The sequence below is a fragment of the Aotus nancymaae genome, unplaced genomic scaffold (genome assembly GCF_030222135.1).
Source record: "Aotus nancymaae isolate 86718 unplaced genomic scaffold, 86718_ANA_hifiasm-v0.15.2.pri h1tg000057l, whole genome shotgun sequence".
NCBI lineage: Eukaryota > Metazoa > Chordata > Mammalia > Primates > Aotidae > Aotus > Aotus nancymaae.
In genome coordinates this window covers 56260840-56278398 of record NW_026988471.1, presented here as the reverse complement: position 1 = coordinate 56278398, position 17559 = coordinate 56260840, and the positions used below count along the sequence as shown (strand labels likewise).

General features: G+C 36.5%; 1 pseudogene; it reads left to right on the top strand.

The window, feature by feature from the left end:
• Positions 1-1499: 1499 nt before the first annotated feature.
• Positions 1500-16919, top strand: LOC135268108 (SERPINE1 mRNA-binding protein 1-like; annotated as a pseudogene).
• The last annotated feature ends 640 nt before the right edge of the window (positions 16920-17559 follow it).

Below are 17559 nucleotides of genomic sequence, written 5' to 3'. Positions count from 1 at the left end.
AACAAACCTGCACATCCTGCACGTGTACCCTGAAACTAAAAAGAAATAAAATATATAAATAGAAAAGATAAAAAGATAAATAAGAAAACTATATAGCTCTATAAAGAGCTATATAAATCAATTAGTTATTTCCAGCAGTGTAAAATGATTCAACATACATTTTTTATGCATGTGGAAAGAGCCAATTGGATTCTAATTTAGTGATTTTCAACTGTGGCTTTGCACCAAACTTTTGTGTAAATTTATAATTTTATAGGCCCTATTCCAGGCCTGTAACATAACATTCTCTTAGATATACTACTGAGGCATTTTTAGTTTCTAAAACATTGCAGTGTGGGCTTATGGGCAGTCAGAGATGGAGGCCACTGTTGAGTGAGCCTGTTAAATTCAACTTCTCTATGAGGACAGTGGCCACAGGGGAGAAGGTATATTTGAGTCACCTGTTCCTACTTCCCTGAACACAGCATTGTTTCATGAACTAAAGTGAATCATCTAACCTGTATATTACTAAAACCAGAAGCCCAAGATAGGTATCCTGATTTGAGAACTCCCAATAAGAGTACTCTTTCTTTGGAAAATTTGAACATAAACTTAAAGAACACAAACACATGGAGGTAGAAAGAAGAATCTAGAGCAATGAATAAAAGAAAAAACTGCAATGTGAAAAGCAACAGGGTGCACACGCTGAGATGGGGGTGGGGACAAAGAGAGAGAGAGAGACAAACAGAAGAGAGACTTTTCAGCATAACATAGACAACATCAAATATCTGCGTCATATTGAAGGACATGATAACCTGGTCTTCACGTCTGTACTTAGGTCTGGAGAGTTGATGTTGTATCATGGGAAGAAGAGAAGCAGTCATCATTTCAAGGCTTATAATGCCCGTGTGCAGCAGCTTGATCAGCTTGGGGCATATATATTATTATTATCCTTGTGTATTTTTATGTGACCTGAAATAAACTGGGTATTTCTCTATTTCTTAAAACTTGAAGAACATTAATTAACAGATTTATGAATGAATAAGTCTTTAAAATTACAAAAAAAGTGTTATGTAGGAAGAGTGAGGCAACAGATGTGAAAATACCAAAAAGAAACAATATTTAAATGATATTTTACATTTTAGAGGGAATCTGTCTGAATTTAGAAGAGAAACATTTAATATTGCTTTGTAATACATCACTGGGTCAAAGCTTTAATAGGTAAGGTGTAAATAATGTTTGGCAAAAATGGAGAATAGGTCTCTGAAGCAAATTGTTTTTGGGGGCAATCCTGGAGTCTGATTTTCCAATGAAAGAATCCTTTCTCCCTGAGGGTGGGAACAGAAGGTTTTTTATATTCCTCGATTCATGAGAGAACCTTCATCAGGACTGCTAGACAGTGATATTTTTCACCTATAGCTAGGGCAAACCTATAAACTGGTATCTCAGTCCTACACGAGAAAGCCAAAGAAAAGTACTTGGATTTTTTAGATGTTGACAGATGGAGAGGCTGTGTTGGGATGGAGCGGCACTTCGAGTTCATCAGAGCAAAAATATGGACCAAGGTATGGAAATGAGCAAAAGTGGGACTATTTTAGTTCCTTTACAAAAATGCTATCTGGGAGGAAAAAGATCTTTATCTTTCAGATGAACTCTGAAGATATAGCTAGATTGCTTTGGAGCTATACAAGTAGTTGATGAATTTCCAGCATAGAGAGGAATCCAAAGGGACGTAAAAGACCTAAACATCCATTACGATTGGGGTTGCAGAGTGGTAGGAGTAGGTGACTGGTGGGGGAACGGGGGGCTGAGGGGAGGTGGGTAGGGGTGGGGCTGGTGGATGGGTAGGGGTGGATGGGGTGGGTGGGAGTTAGCTCTCTTTAAATAACCCAGGAAAGTGTCTCCTGACAGAAAGAGTTAAGCCTAAGTATTTGCCAGGTTCCGAGAGTTTGAAAGCAGCTTGTAATACTAAGCTAAGTGTTTGTTGTAGGAAGCCTCCAAAGTGGCCCCCAAAGACTCTTGCACGCTGGTATTTATACCATCGTGTAGGCCCCTCCCACATTAAGTACTCCTGGCTAGTGTAACAGTTGGATATCGTGGTAATGATGAGGTGTGAATTCTGATGTTAGGTCTTAAAATACATCACTGCTTCTGATCTGCTCTCTCTTGGAACATTTGTCAAAAGGACACTTAAGAGGCCCTACAGAAAGATCCCCAGAGTGAGGAATTGAGGCCTCTTGTCACAGCCAGGATCAGTTTGCCAGTCATGTGACAGTTATTTTAGAAATGAATCTGCTGACCCCATTAGTCTTTTAGGCGAACAAAGGCATACTTGACATTTTGACAGCAACTTAATGTGAGAGACTCAAGTCAGAAGGACCTAGCTAAGATGCTCCTGAATTCCTGGCCCAGGGAAATGTTGTGAGATAATAAATATCTATTGCTTTTTTAAGCTGCTAAGTTTGGGGGTAATTTGTAACATAGCGATAGATCACTAATAACAATTTTGTACCTTGAAGTAGGAATGCTGCCAAATAAGTATCTAACAATGTGAGAGAGGCTTTATAACTTACGGGTGAGCAGAAGTGGGAGTATTAGTGAAAACCTGAAGTGTCATGAACAGACTGTTAGAATAATGATGGAACTTGAAAAGTAAGAAAAATGTTATTGGAATCTGGAAGATAGGGATTTTTTTTTTTTTTTTGGAGACACAGTCTCACTCTGTCACCCAGGCTGCAGGGCAGTGGTGTGATCTCGGCTCACTGCAGCCTCTGCTTCACAGATTTAAGCAATTCTCAGCTCTCATCCCTCAGCCTCCCAAGTAGCTGGGACTACATGCATGTGCCACAAACCCCGGCTAATTTTTGTATCTTTAGTAGAGATGGGGTTTCACCCCCAGCTAATTTTTGTATCTTTAGTAGAGATGAGGTTTCACCATGTTGACCAGGCTGGTTTCAAACTTCTGCCCTCAAGTGATCCACCTGCCTTGGTCTCCCAAAGTGCTGGGATTACATGTGTGAGCCACCGTGCCCAACAGGGAATCTTTGATGGCAGAAAGTATAGCAACTCTGTCATCTGTGGGAATGTGGAAAATAAAAAACATGTATCTAGTAGATTGAATAATCAAGCTAAATTGGTTTCTAGGAACTTTTAAAGATACCTTCTTCTGGCCGGGTGTGGTGGTTCATGCCTGTAATCCCAGCACTTTGGGAAGCTGAGATAGGTGGATCATGAGGTCAGGAGTTCAAGAACAGTCTCACCAAGATGGTGAAACCCGATCTCCACTAAAATAAAAATTTGCAGGGCGTGATGGCATGCGCCTATAATCCCAGCTACTCAGGAAGCTGAAGCAAGAGAATAACTGGAACCCGGGAAGCAGAGGTTGCAGTGAGCTGAGGTTGCACCACTGTACTCTAGTCTGAGTGACAGGTGACAGAGCGGACTCTGTCTCAAACAAACAAACACAACCTTTTTTTCACTGTGGTTTTGATTTGCATTTCTCTAATGACCAGTGATGTGGGGCTTAAAACCTAGATGATGGGTTGATAGGTGCAGCAAACTACCATGGCACATGTATACTTATGTAACAAACCTGCGTGTTCTGCACATGTATCCCAGAACTTAAAGTAAAAAAAATACCTTCTTCTGTCTTCCTGCTACTTATAGTAAAGTGTGAGAGGAGAAAAATAAGCTACAGGAATGGCTGCTAAACTAAAGAGAGCCAGTAATTCCTGATTTTTAGAATTTCCAGCCCCTCCTGTTTGGGAACAATCCTAAAATTGTTTGGGATTGGAAATGGATTCCACCTGATCATGTTTCCTGAAAAACATGATCTAAAAATGAAGCTCAGGATATGGCTGTAGAATCATCTCTTAGAGTTCAGATCCATGAAATCTAATGCCTCAGAGAATAATTCAGTGAAACAGCAGATGCTAGTAAGCTTACAAGTTGCTGCTAAGCACTCTTGGCAGAACCCCAAGGTATGTTAGGGCTTATCACAGAATGATTTGTTTGTGTGGCTTTTGTCTGATATAGTGAGTTCCTATACGATTACAGGGAGACCCACACAATTTCAATGAAAATTATATTGGTCAAAACACAGTCAGATTGTACCCAAAGTAAGAGTCAACGCAAAACAAACAACAGTCTTTGGATTCTCAAACTTCTACAAGAAATAATTAGGCTGCAAAAAACTGTGCAGCTGCAAAAGCAGGCTATCTTTCATTGAAAAGAAAGCCTGTATCTATCAAAGGAACTATAGCTACATAGGATGGAGGTAAATAATGAAGGTAAATAAATAATGAAAAAATATTTATACCTTGCCTCCCTTCTATCGCTACAGCCCTTCTTTTCTGCAGTAGACTTTACCTGGGGGAGGATAAGAACATTGGATGAATAAAGACTGAAGTTTTGGTTTTGATATGGATCTTGATAAACAAGTTTCTGAAGCAAAATCTAGTCTGTGACTCGAAGTATTCAGTAGACTTTGTGGTATGCAAGACTGGCTGACAATTTAATTTATTGTGCAAAGAAGTATACTTCTGAGAGTGAATTGGGCTCTTTTAATGGTTAGTGCTAGGAAATTTGTGACATCTTTTCATTATTCTTCCGGGTTACAATAACTGCTTTTTACTCTCCAAGCCTTCTTTCTTAGATTTGTATTCTTCTTTCATAAGAAAACACTCAAATAAATCCTATGTAATTTTATGTACTTGTTTACATGATTGGAAAGTCTAACAAACTGGAAATCAAGTAACTATCCATGTTAATATGTGACTCACTAAGACAGATTTGTATTACTCGTCTGAAAATTCCAATCTTCTCCTTTGAAATGTGTTTGTACTTGGGAGAACTTTTTTGTGATAGCTTTAACAATTTGTTCAGTACTTACTTTCTATTTTCATTATTGTTCATTCACTGAATGCTATGGCAGGGCTCTTCATAATTAATGAACCTTACTCTGGGAAGGCACGTATTTTCTTCAGGGTCAAAGAGTCCCACTGACATTCTTTTTTGTTCTGGTAGTCAGCCTGAATTCAGATTTGGCAAATGTGAACCAAACTCTGAAACTCTAAAAATGTGGTTCTATCTAGTTTTTAATCTATAGAAAATCTCCATGCTCTATGTTTCTATCCCTCTCTGTACTTTGCCATCACCTCACTGTTAAAGTATGATGCTTTGACTGTATTTGCTTGTTTAATATAACCACACAAAATTTCCTTCAAATACTTAAGGTATATAATGGTATGTACCAGATCATTTGTATTTACTGTCTTAAGCACCTAACAGGCTTCTGTAACGTAGCAAATGCACACACAAAATATCTAGAAATAACTGAATGAAGAAAGAATAGATAGATAGGCAAACATTACTCTTTTTATATTTTGTTTTGTATGAGTTTAGCCAGTATCTCAGAGATATCCTCCTGATGAGATATTTAATAGTTTAAAGAAAATATTAACTCTGGTCAGATTGTAAAGCCAAAAGCAGACATTCAATAATTATGAAAAGCAGCATTAGATCTATCACAGCTATAGCTGAAAATAATTATCTTGTGATGCCTGTGATATTATAGAGAGTGCCAAAGCATACAAAGAAATTCAGAAAAATACAATTCATTAGTAAGTTTGTGACTGTTTTATATAGAGATATGTGTTATAACTCCTTGAACTCAAAGAGGATCTATATTAGGGCATGTTTTCTGAATTAGAGTTCACTTAGGAAGAAGAAGGGGAGCCCAACACCTTCTCTATAACACATGTCTGAAGATAATGTTAATAGAGCCTTTCTTTTCTTCCCCCTCTCCTTCCTCCTTATGGAGGTCACTTTATAGATAGTATTTTATAAGGTAGTCTTAGGTCCCCAGTGAATGCTCATCATAGCAGACATTTTCAAGAGGATCATTGCTTCTTTAGCTGCTCCTCAGAGGCCCCTAACAAGCTAGTTGACTCAAAGAATGAAGAAAACAAACTTACCTTGCCAGCAAATAGGATCAGCTCTGTCACAATACCAAATCACCCTACATGCTTCAGCACCTGCTACAATAAAAGAAGACATAATATAATTGCTATTGGAAGGAGATGCTCAACCAGGGACTGCAGCAAGAGCTTCAGCAGCTGTTAGTAGTGAAAATAAGTCATCTTCTAGCTGTGCTCAGTGCTTTGAGAGAATCACAAAAATGACACTCTCCTAGAATTAGCAATGCTTTTCTTTGTAAACTTTATAGGTAAATACCTAAAAGGAGAAAGTTCAATAGAACTATTTTAATGGTAGTGAGGCCACAAAAAGTAGTTGATAGTTTAATTTATTTGGTAATCAATCAGATATTGGTCTCTAATACTAATTCTACTAAATTATAATTTGACTTTTCATGTGTTTGTGTCTAATTTCCATAACTGAGTCATAAGCAGCTTCAAGGTTGGCATGTGCCTGATTCACCTATGTGTCACCAGTAGCATCTGGCCTTTCAAATAGTGGAGGCTCAGTAGCTGTACATTCATTAGATTTTGGTAGAAATAGAAAGTATTACATGATTTTCTTTCATGTGTTTATTACACCCAATTTTGTTTAGAGGATGCAATCCGATTCTTCATTTTTCTAATACCAAGTCTTAGTGAAACGATCCCCAGCCATGCTTGGAATGCAATAGAATATTTGCAAAGAACAAACATATGATTTGCTAAGCTTGAGATTTAAGCTAATATCTGAAATGAGGAGACCTACATTAAGGGATATTTTAAATAATAACTGCTATGGTCCTACTCCAGCAGACTGAGAATATAGTTACATTACATCACGGATTAAAAAAATACCAAATCAATAATGTATTTCATTTTCTATTTCCCATGTAAGCAAGTGAGTTTTAAAATAAAACACAGTTTCATTAGAAGTCAGATGGGTAAAAACAAATCTCAGTTACTTCTTCTACCAGTGCTAGATAAGCCTTTGATAGATTTCTTTGCTGGACGCTACTTCCCAGCTTGTGGTAGATCTCTCATTACACAACTTGTTTTCTTACTGAGCTACCTAATGCTATTAGCAAATCATCTTTTATCTATTCAGAAAATAAATTATGTGTTTAGCTGCATGGGACACACTGGTATCTGAACTGTCTACCTGTAGTAGAAAAATTACATGCAATCTATGCATCCAAACTCTCTTGTTAGCAGAAAAAATGATATAACAAATACTGGAATCTTCAAAAGGCAGGACACTTGCCATGAATCCAAGATATCAGAAGTGTAGGCAAGGTTAATTAGAGAAATGTCTGAATTTCATTTCTCTTTTTCTTTCTTTGATTTGAAATGGCTTATCGTCAATAGAACTTTTAATTCACCCTGAGACCAAGCATCAACTTTATGCCAGCCTGCTCAAAGATCACTTCTCTCTCAATTGCCTCATATACTGGAAGGTTTAGGCATTTCAAACAGCAACTGCAATAAAACTCAATAAGTAAATCCTCAAAATAAACATGCCACCTTTTCAATTTCCCTTATAAAGTAATTTTGGGTCCTTTTACCTGCTTCTTGCTTCCAGTGCTGCAACACCATCTACATTTTGTCCCTGTCACCATAACTGGTTACTGCCATTGTGCACACAAATTTTTATCTTAGAGTATTTCTATATTATATATATATAAAAATTTATATATCTCATACATAAATAATATATTTATTATATATATATTTAAATTAACATAATTTAAATTTATACATTATACATTTATAAATATATTTTATATAACATATAATATTTATAAATATATTTATATATAAATTTAAATATTCAAACAGCTTTTGTAAACTGTGAGGATTAAAATTGTTCTATCACTCTCTCTAGTTCCTGACATGTAATAGGTATTCAAAAATAATTATTGACTAAATCAATGAATAATTGAATGGATCAATAATTGCTAATTTGGAGAGAAGATAGCTGTGATGTGGTGGGTGTTCAGGGAAAGGCTACAATTTAGAAATACCAGTGTCTGTTTAGGCAATTAAACTTTTTGTTTTAGGATATCTTCAGAAAAACTAGGAATACTTACTCTCTTTACACTGTCTCAAAGAGATATCAAAAACAGAACAGAAATACTTTGTCCTTAGTATAGAATACAAGGGGTGTGTGAGTGTGTGTATGTGAGTGTGTGCATGTGTGTGTGTATTTTGCCAAAGGATTTCAAGGGCATAGCCACTGGGATATGTTGCTGGGGTGGGGGTGGGGGGAGTGCATTTTGCAAAGTAGGTAAAATATTCAGCTTAGAGTAAAAGAAGAAAACATGTTTTTATGATTTTATTAATATTTAAATTTGTGATTTTCACAGATGGGACTCTGAAGATATATTTGAAACAAATTTATTTTATTTTATTTTTTGGTAGTTGAAACAACACGTTTCTTCTCTCACAGTTCTGGAGGTCACAATCAAAGACTCAAATTTGAGTCTTGTAGGACTAAAATTAATATGTTAGGAGGGCTTTCTTCTGGAGGCTCCCAGGGAGAGTGATATGCTTGTCCCTCCTTTTCTTGGCTTGTAGCTGCATCACTTCAATCTCTTCTTCCATCTTCACTTCAACTTCTGTCCTTTCTGTATTCAAATATCCCTCTGTATACTTCTTACAGGGATGTATGTGATGGCATTTAGGATCCACCAGATAATTCAGATAATTTCCCAATTTTAGGATCCTTAATTTAACGTGGATGGAGAGGTTAGACTGGTGGATTATTCCTCTGCAGAACACTTTTTGCTATGTAAGGTATACTAGTTTGCCAGGGCTGCCATGATAAAATGCCACTGACTGACTGACTTAAACAAAAGAAATTAATTTTCTTACAGTTCTGAACACCAGAAATCCAAGATCAAGATGTCAGCAGATTTGTTTCTTCTGAGGCCCCGCTTCTTGGCTTGTGCATGGCTGCCTTCTCACTGCGTAACATGTTCTTTCCACCATGAGTGCTCATTCCAGGTGTCAATGTGTTCAGATTTCCTCTTCTTATCTGGACACCAGTGAAATTGGATTAGGACCTATCTTAATGGCCTCATTTTAACTTAATATACCCCTTTAAGAGACATATCACTTTTAGGAAGTATGCAGTCAAAAAATATAATTTCCATTCTTTCAATGTAGTCAATCCTGAGTATTTACAGGTTGAAATAAGCAATTTATTTTACATTATACTGGCTGCATTTACAGAATAGTTTTTTTAAATACTGTAAAGGACTGAGGTAAATTCCTGGGAGAGCTCTGAATTCTGCATGTTCTTATTCCATTTCTACACAAAATATACACTGACAATCCATGAAAAGATTTAAGCGGTCAACAATAAACTACCAGCTTGACTGTTTATATCAGGTAAATGTACTAGCTTTTTTGTTATTTGGCTCATACAATCTTCACTTTCTATAAGAATTTTTGTCCTAAAGCCCAGTTTCTCTGGTGAGTATACTTTGAGTACTACAAAACTGGAAGAGGTTGCTGAAGTTTTGGTTCATTTTCTACGATACTAAAGATAAAGAAGCAGTTAAAACTTTACAGACGTTTCAAGTAGATTGGAGATGCTTATTGATTAGATATTTGATCTAAGTACACTTACCATCCATTGCTTTTCTATTTCTTGTTAATCCTTAACAGATGGTATAGAATTCATTATGGCTCAGCCAGAATCACAGCAAATTTTCCTTGTCAGCAGAACAACATTCCTAATTCCTTAGAAAGCGAGTTAACTTTTAAACTCCCTTAGAAAAGACTTAACTTTTAAGAAGACAGTCATCAAAATACATACCTATGTTTATTCAACATTTTAACATTTTCTTCTCATTCTGGCATTCTAAAGACAAGAGATAAATAAACAGCTCTATTATTCAACAACTGTTTGTTGAACAACTATTATGTCCTGGGGCAGGATGCTAAGCACTATTATGTACAAAAAAAAAAAAAAGAGAGAGAATTTTGCCCCTAAGGATATATAATTTACTGTGAGATGCAAATATACTAACATATACTTTAACTATATTGTACTTAAGCTATGATAAAAATAAGAAAAAAAAGGGATGGAAGAGTTACTAATTCCTTTTGAAACAGAAATGAAGCCAAAGGCCCAGCCAATTATCTACTTATATCAGTATTATTTTCCATAAATGAAAATGCCATGGTCCAAATTTTCTTGGTTCTTGCCTTTTTATTGCAAAAGAGGATAGGGTTACTCTTAATAAAAAGTTATTTAATGACTTTAAAACACCATCATTTATTTCCTCAGTTAAAAAATGAAATTTTATTTGATCTATCATTAGATGACTCATTAAGAAAATAAGACGCCCAAAGGCATTTGCAACACAAAGAAAAAGCACAAGATTAAAGATATAAAAGCGTATTTGATAAAATTTAGAAATACACTTCTATTTTTAAAAATTCTAAGTAATACAGAAAAGTAGAGACCCACTTAACTGTAAGAAAGATTGTTTACCAACAATAGTGGCAAATATTATCCCAAATCAGCAACTCTAACTGCATTTCAATTAAAATCAGAAACTAGACCAAAGTATCGACCACAATTATTGCAACACTGATTGCAGTAAATACAAAAATAAAATAACCACTTGACTGCAAAATTTATTTTAGATTTTATAAGAAAAACAAATAACTAATATGTGATAGGAAAAGTATGAGACAGAAAAAAGTTACAATGTATAAAAACTACAACTGGATATTAGAATGCAATATAAAGCTACATTAATAAAATTAATGTGGCATTGATGTAAACTAGCAATAGACAAATTGATCGGTAGAATCCAGTCAGGTTCAAAAGCAGACTCCATTATATATGTGAGAATTTAATACATAATCATCTTGATTTTTCTCTTATAGTGAGGAGTATGTGATTTGCTTAGTAAATATACTAACATAAATGGGCATTTCTGTAGAAGAAAATGCTGTATTCAAAAAAGATTCCAAAATTATTAAATAACATGTGAGACCAAAAGCACTTGCAAATTACAAAGATTCTTTCAAATGTCTTGTTCAAAAAATGCAACTGGGCTAGGTATTTGTAGTGTGTGTGTGTGTGTGTGTGTGTGTGTGTCTGTCTGTCTGTCTGTCTGTGATGTATTATGATCTGAATGTTTATGTCTCCCCAAAATTTTTATTGAAATCTTACCCACAAGGTGATAGTACCAGGAGGTGAGGTATTTGGGAAATAATTAGGGGTGCTCATGAATGACATTAGTGTCCTTATAAAGGAGGCCTGAGAGTGACTTCTCACCCTCCTCCACATGTGAGAACACAGCTAAAAGGCATCATCTATGAGCTGGAAAGAGAGCCCTTTCCAGATACCACATATACTTCAAATTTGGACTTCTCAGATCCCAGAATTGTGAGAAATAAATTTCTGGTGTTTATGGCCTACTCAGTTTACATTATTTTTGTTATAGCAGCTTGAACAGACTAAGACATAGTGTGTGTGTATATACACATATAAATATATGTTATATATATACGTATTCTCTGGGAAAGAAAGCAGAAATAAATGATATATAGGAATTATGAAATTTAGGGTACAGGTGAGCTAATGTAGATTCAGGGAAAAGAGAAAATGTAGAGTGAAGTACAATTTTTTTTTAAAGCATGATAAAATATCCAAGATATGTGTTGTTATTTTTATGCCCTCATAAAAATTAAGTATGTGTATAAGTATGAATATTTTAAAAATATTTTTTAAATGATTTCAGATTAGAAAACAACTAAGTTACATTCACTTGCAATTAAATTATCTCTGTGAATATAGTTTAACCAAACATATTGGTAGGCAATGAGGACTGTGGTTTCTGTAATCACTAGGGATAATTCAGTTCACAAATTTTCATGGAGTGTAGACCCCCACTAAATGAAGCTTATACACAAATGAGAAATATCTTTGAACTTACTGTTCCAATGCTTGGCAGCTTATATACATTAAGTTCATCATAACATTTTCTCAGGAAGTTAATCTCCATGGATAGACCTTGATGTTGAAGTTCAGCTTATACCCTAGGTTAGCACCTTACACTCTCTATCAGCCATAGTTAGATATTAGAGCTCTTTAAAACTGTCACCTCTGTTTGTTGTGTTATCTCTTATTTCTTTTAGCAGTGTTTTGTAATTCTAATTGCAGAGATTTTTCACCTTCTTGCTTAGCTGCATTCCTAGGTATTTTTATGCTCATGGATAGGAAGAATAAATATCATGAAAATGGCCATACTGCCCAAAGCAATTTACAGATTCAGTGCTATTCCTATCAAACTACCAATGTCATTTTTTCATGGATTTAGGAAAAAATGATTCTAAAATTTTTATGTAATAAAAAGAGTCCTGATAGCCAAAGAAATCCTGAGCAAAAAGAACAAAGTCAGAGGCATCGTGTTACCTAACTTGAAACTATACTGTAAGACTGCTGTGACCAAAACAGTATGGCATTATTATAAAAATAGACGGGTAGACCAATGGAACAGAATAGAGAAGCCAGAAATAAACTGCACACCTAAAACAATCTGATCTTTGACAAGTCAGCAAAAATAAACAATGGGGAAAGGATTTTTCATTCAGTAAATGGTGCTAGGATGACTGGCTATCCATATGCAGAAAAAGGAAAGTGGATCCCAACCGTTCATCCTATACAAAAATTAACTGAAGTCAGATTAAAGGCAAATGTTAGACAGGAAAAATAACTAATGGGTACAAGACTTAATACTTGGGTGACAAAATAATCTGTACAACAAACCCCCATGACACAAGTTTACCTATATAACAAGTCTGCACATGTACCCTTGAACTTAAAATAAAAGTTATATTAAAAAAAATGATTCTAGAAGAAAACTTAGAAAAATTCCTTCTCAATATTGGCCCTGGAGAAGAATTTATAGCTAAATCCTCAAAAGCAACTGCAACAACACCACATTGATAAATGGGACCTAATTAAAGAGCTTCTGCACAGCAAGAGAAACTATAAAGGGAGTAAACAAACAACATAGAAAACAGGAGAAAATATTCATGAACTATGCATCTGGCAAAGGCCAAATATCCAGAATCTATAAGGAACTTAAATAAATCAACAAGCAAGAGACACCCCATTAAAAAGTGGCAAAAAGACATGAACACACACTTCTCAAAACAAAACATACAAGCAGCCAACAAATATATTTTAAAAATGCTCATAATCACTAATCATCAGATAAATGCAAATCAAAACCACAATGAGACATCATCTCACACCACTCAGAATGAGTTTTGCTAAAATGTTCAAAAGCAGCAGATACTGGAAAGGCTGTGGAGAAAGGGGGATACTTATGCACTGATAGTGGGAATGTAAATTAGTTCAGCCACTCGGAAGAGTAGTTTGAATATTTCTCAGAGAACTAAGAGTTAAACTGTCATTGGATCCAGCAATGCCACTACCAGGTATATACCCAAAGGAAACCAATCTGTGAATTTGGTCATTCTACCAACAAGACACATGTATCCATATGTTCATCACAGTGCTAGTCACAACAGCAAAGACATTTGCTAGATGCCAATCAATTCTGGATTGGATAAAGAAAATGTGGCCCAATCAACTCTGGATTGTATGACATTTTCTTTATCCAATACTATGGAACCATAAAAAGAATAAAATCATATTCTTTGCAGCAACATGGATGCAGGTGGAGGCCATTATCCTAAGTGACCTAATACAGAAACAGATAACCAAATACTACATGTTCTCATTTATAACTGGAAGCTAAACATCAAGTACATGTGGACATAAAGATGAGAACAATAGACCCTGGGGAATACAAGAGGAAGGAAAGAAAGAGGCAAGGGGCCGAAAAACTACCTATTGGATACTGTGGTCACTACCTGGGAGACGGATTCATTCATACTCCAAACCTCAGCAGCATACAATATACTTGTGTAACAGTCCTGCACATGTTCCTACTAAACCTATAATAAAAGTTGAAAAATAAATTAATTAATGAATAAATCATCTTTAAAAAACTGTTGTCTCTTTAAAAAATAAGCATCCTGATGCTTAACTCTTCTGCTTTGAGGATTGCACTAGATAACACATATACAGCCCCTAGCAGAGAGCTTGGCATAGAGTGAGTGCTTAATAAATACTAACTATTCCTATAAATCGAGCCTCACAACGTAGAGTGGTAGTACAGTGTTACAGCGGTGAAAAGCACATTCCAATGTTTGATTGGATAGGGTATTTTTTTTTTTTTTTTTTGCATAGAGAATGGTGAAAGAAAACTGTGAATCTCTCTTTCAAATGTTCTTCAATAGAAATTCACTTATCACTAAGAAACACCTCATTTTAGGTCTGCAGCAGAATCAGGTCTGAGAGGTGTTTGCTCTAACAGGATATTACAGTCATTACTGAGATGTCAGAACATTCTGCATTGGAAAAATGCTCTAGAAGGGTGAGTGAATGAGAGAAAAAGAACTCAGAATTTCCCCCTTTTTGGCTTTCATTTAGTTTATTTTTATCCAAGTCTGATATGCTGAAATGACACATTTTGATTAATATATCTTGCTTACTATGTTCTGGAGGTGAGAGAGAAAGAGAGAGACAGAGACAGAGACACAGAGAGATAATCTAAATGTAGCTGCTTCCAATCTGCTTCAGATATCAGGGATTCCTATATTATATTGTTGTTTCTCTTGTCTCTACCTCTTTTGACAGAAAATGGCCAATCTCTTTTTGATCTGTAGGTTTGTTCTGTATCATCACTGTACATTGTAATGTAAACACTCTGTATGAGACTCCTTTATTACCAGTAAATTTTACACTTCTTGAAGCAGAGGTGAACATGGGGAATGGTAACTGTACTGGAAGTTAGAAATTTCTGATTTTGCATATCTGAAAATATCTAGCTATATGTCCTTAAGGAATATCGTTTACAGTTGAGGCTCCTTGAATTTATGTTTACTAATTTAATTTTCAAAATTGCATTTCCAAGATGTTATAATGTTATAATTCCCCATTTAGCAGGTAATGAAACTGAAACTCCGAAGAGCTAGGTGATCTGTTCCAAGTCACATAGTCTCTGAGTAGCAAACATGGTATTGGTATCTATGTCTGTCTAAGGCCACAGTCTCAGGTATTCTCTTGACAAACTGAGCTACCAGTCTCCTACACTTAATTTATCTTGAACAACAAGGAGTAAACTAAATGAACTCTAAAATCTCTTTTTAAACTATAATTTATGACTTGTATCCATAAAATTTCTTTATATTGACTTCTCTGAGAACCTTAGAAGAAGGGACTTTGCAAAACAATGGAGGAATAGAATAGAAAATTTAGAACATTTAAAACTTACCAGAGACTCTTGGCTCGGTGGCCCGCTGCAATCCGTGGAGGAATGGGTCACTAACCGATTGGACTGGTTATTTGACAACAAATCAGACCCCTTCGAGGTGTTGAAGGCAGCGGAGAACAAGAAAAAAGAAGCCGGCGGGGCGGAGTTGGGGGCCCTGGGGCCAAGAGCACAGCTCAGGCCGCAGCACAGACCAGCTCCAAGGCGGCAGGCAAGCAGCTGTGCAAGGAGTCCCAGAAAGACCGCAAGGACCCGCTGCCCCCCAGCGTTGGTGTGGTTGACAAGAAAGAGGAGACGCAGCCACTCGTGGCGCTTAAGAAAGAAGGAACCAACCCAAATGCCCATCGATGATAGACTGGACAGGGAAAATGTGACACAAATACACCATGGAATATTACGCAGCCATCAAAAAAGATGAGTTTGTGTCCTTTGTAGGGACACGGATGAACCTGGAAACCATCATTCTCAGCAAACTGACACAAAAACAGAAAATCAAACACCGCATGTTCTCACTCATAGGTGGGTGTTGAACAATGAGAACACATGGACACAGGGAGGGGAGCATCACACACTGGGGTCTGTCAGGGGGAAATAGGGGCGGGAGAGTGGGGGGTGGGGAGTTGGGGAGAGATAGCATGGTGAGAAATGCCAGATACAGGTGATGGGGAGGAAGGCAGCAAATCACACTGCCATGTGTGTACCTATGCAACAATCTTGCATGTTCTTCACATGTACCCCAAAACCTAAAATGCAATAAAAAAAAAAAAGGAATAAGACGAGTTGGAAGAAGACCTGATCAACAACTACAGGGTGAAGTGAAAATAACTGATAGAAGACCAGAAAGGTGACCACCTCGTGAACGATGATTTGAAAACCTACTTGAAGAAAAGGGTGAAAAGGCGAATTTTCAGTTGATAGACCGATTATTGACCAACCTATTCAAAGTTGTGGTGGTCTTGGAAGAGATCGAGGAGGCCGTGGACTTGGAATGGGCAGAGGAGATGGATTTGATTCTCGTGGTAAACGTGAATTTGATAGGCATAGTGGAAGTGATAGATCTGGCCTGAAGCACGAGGACAAATGTGGAGGTAGCGGATCTCACAACTGGGGAACTGTCCAAGGCGAATTAACTGACTTGGATCAATCAAATGTCACTGAGGAAACACCTGAAGCTGAAGAACATCATCCAGTGGCCGACACTGAAAATAACGAGAATAAAGTTGAAGAGGTAAAAGAGGAGGGTCCAAAACAGGTGACTTTGGATGAGTGGAAAGCTATTCAAAATAAGGACCGGGCAAAAGTAGAACTTAATATCCGAAAACCAAATGAAGGTGCAGATGGGCAGTGGAAGAAGGGATTTGTTCTTCATAAATCAAAGAGTGAAGAGGCTCATGCTGAAGATTTGGTTATGGACCATCATTTCTGGAAGCCAGCAAATGATATAACATCTCAGCTAGAGATCAATTTTGAAGACCTTGACCACCCAGGACGTGGTGACAGTGGAGGATGAGGTGGACGTGGGTGTGGTGGGCGCCCAAACCTTGGCAGCAGGGCCAAGTCAAGTGCTTCTGCTCCTGATGTGGATGACCCAGAGGCATTCCCAGCTCTGGCTTAACTGGATGCCATAAGACAGCCCTGGTTCCTTTGTGAACCCTTCTGTTCAAAGCTTTTGCATGCTTAAGGATTCCAAACGACTAAGAAATTAAAAAACAAAAAAAGAGAGAGACTGTCATTCATACCATTCATACCTAAAGACTGAATTTTATCTGTTTTAAAAATGAACTTCTCTTGCTACACAGAAGTAACAAATATGGTAGTCAGTTTTGTATTTAGAAATGTATTGGTAGCAGGGATGTTTTCATAATTTTCAGAGATTATGCATTCTTCATGAATACTTTTGTATTGCTGCTTGCAAATATTCATTTCCAAACTTGAAATACAGGTGTGAACAGTGGGAAAAAAAGCACCACAATCTGGTCTTGGCAATGATTTGTTGTCTATGATCTCAAAATCATAGGCAAGGAAAGCAAACATAAATGGGACTGTATCAAACAAAAACTCAATCAACACAGCAAGGAAAACAATCAACAGAACGAAGAGACAACCTAAGAGAATGAGATAAAATATTGACAAACCTAAGATGTTTATATCCAAAATATATAAGAAAGTCAATGCATTTTTTTTTTTTTTTTTTTTTTTTTTGGCTAAGATCAAGTGCAAAATACATAAGAAACTACAACAAAACAAAACAAAAC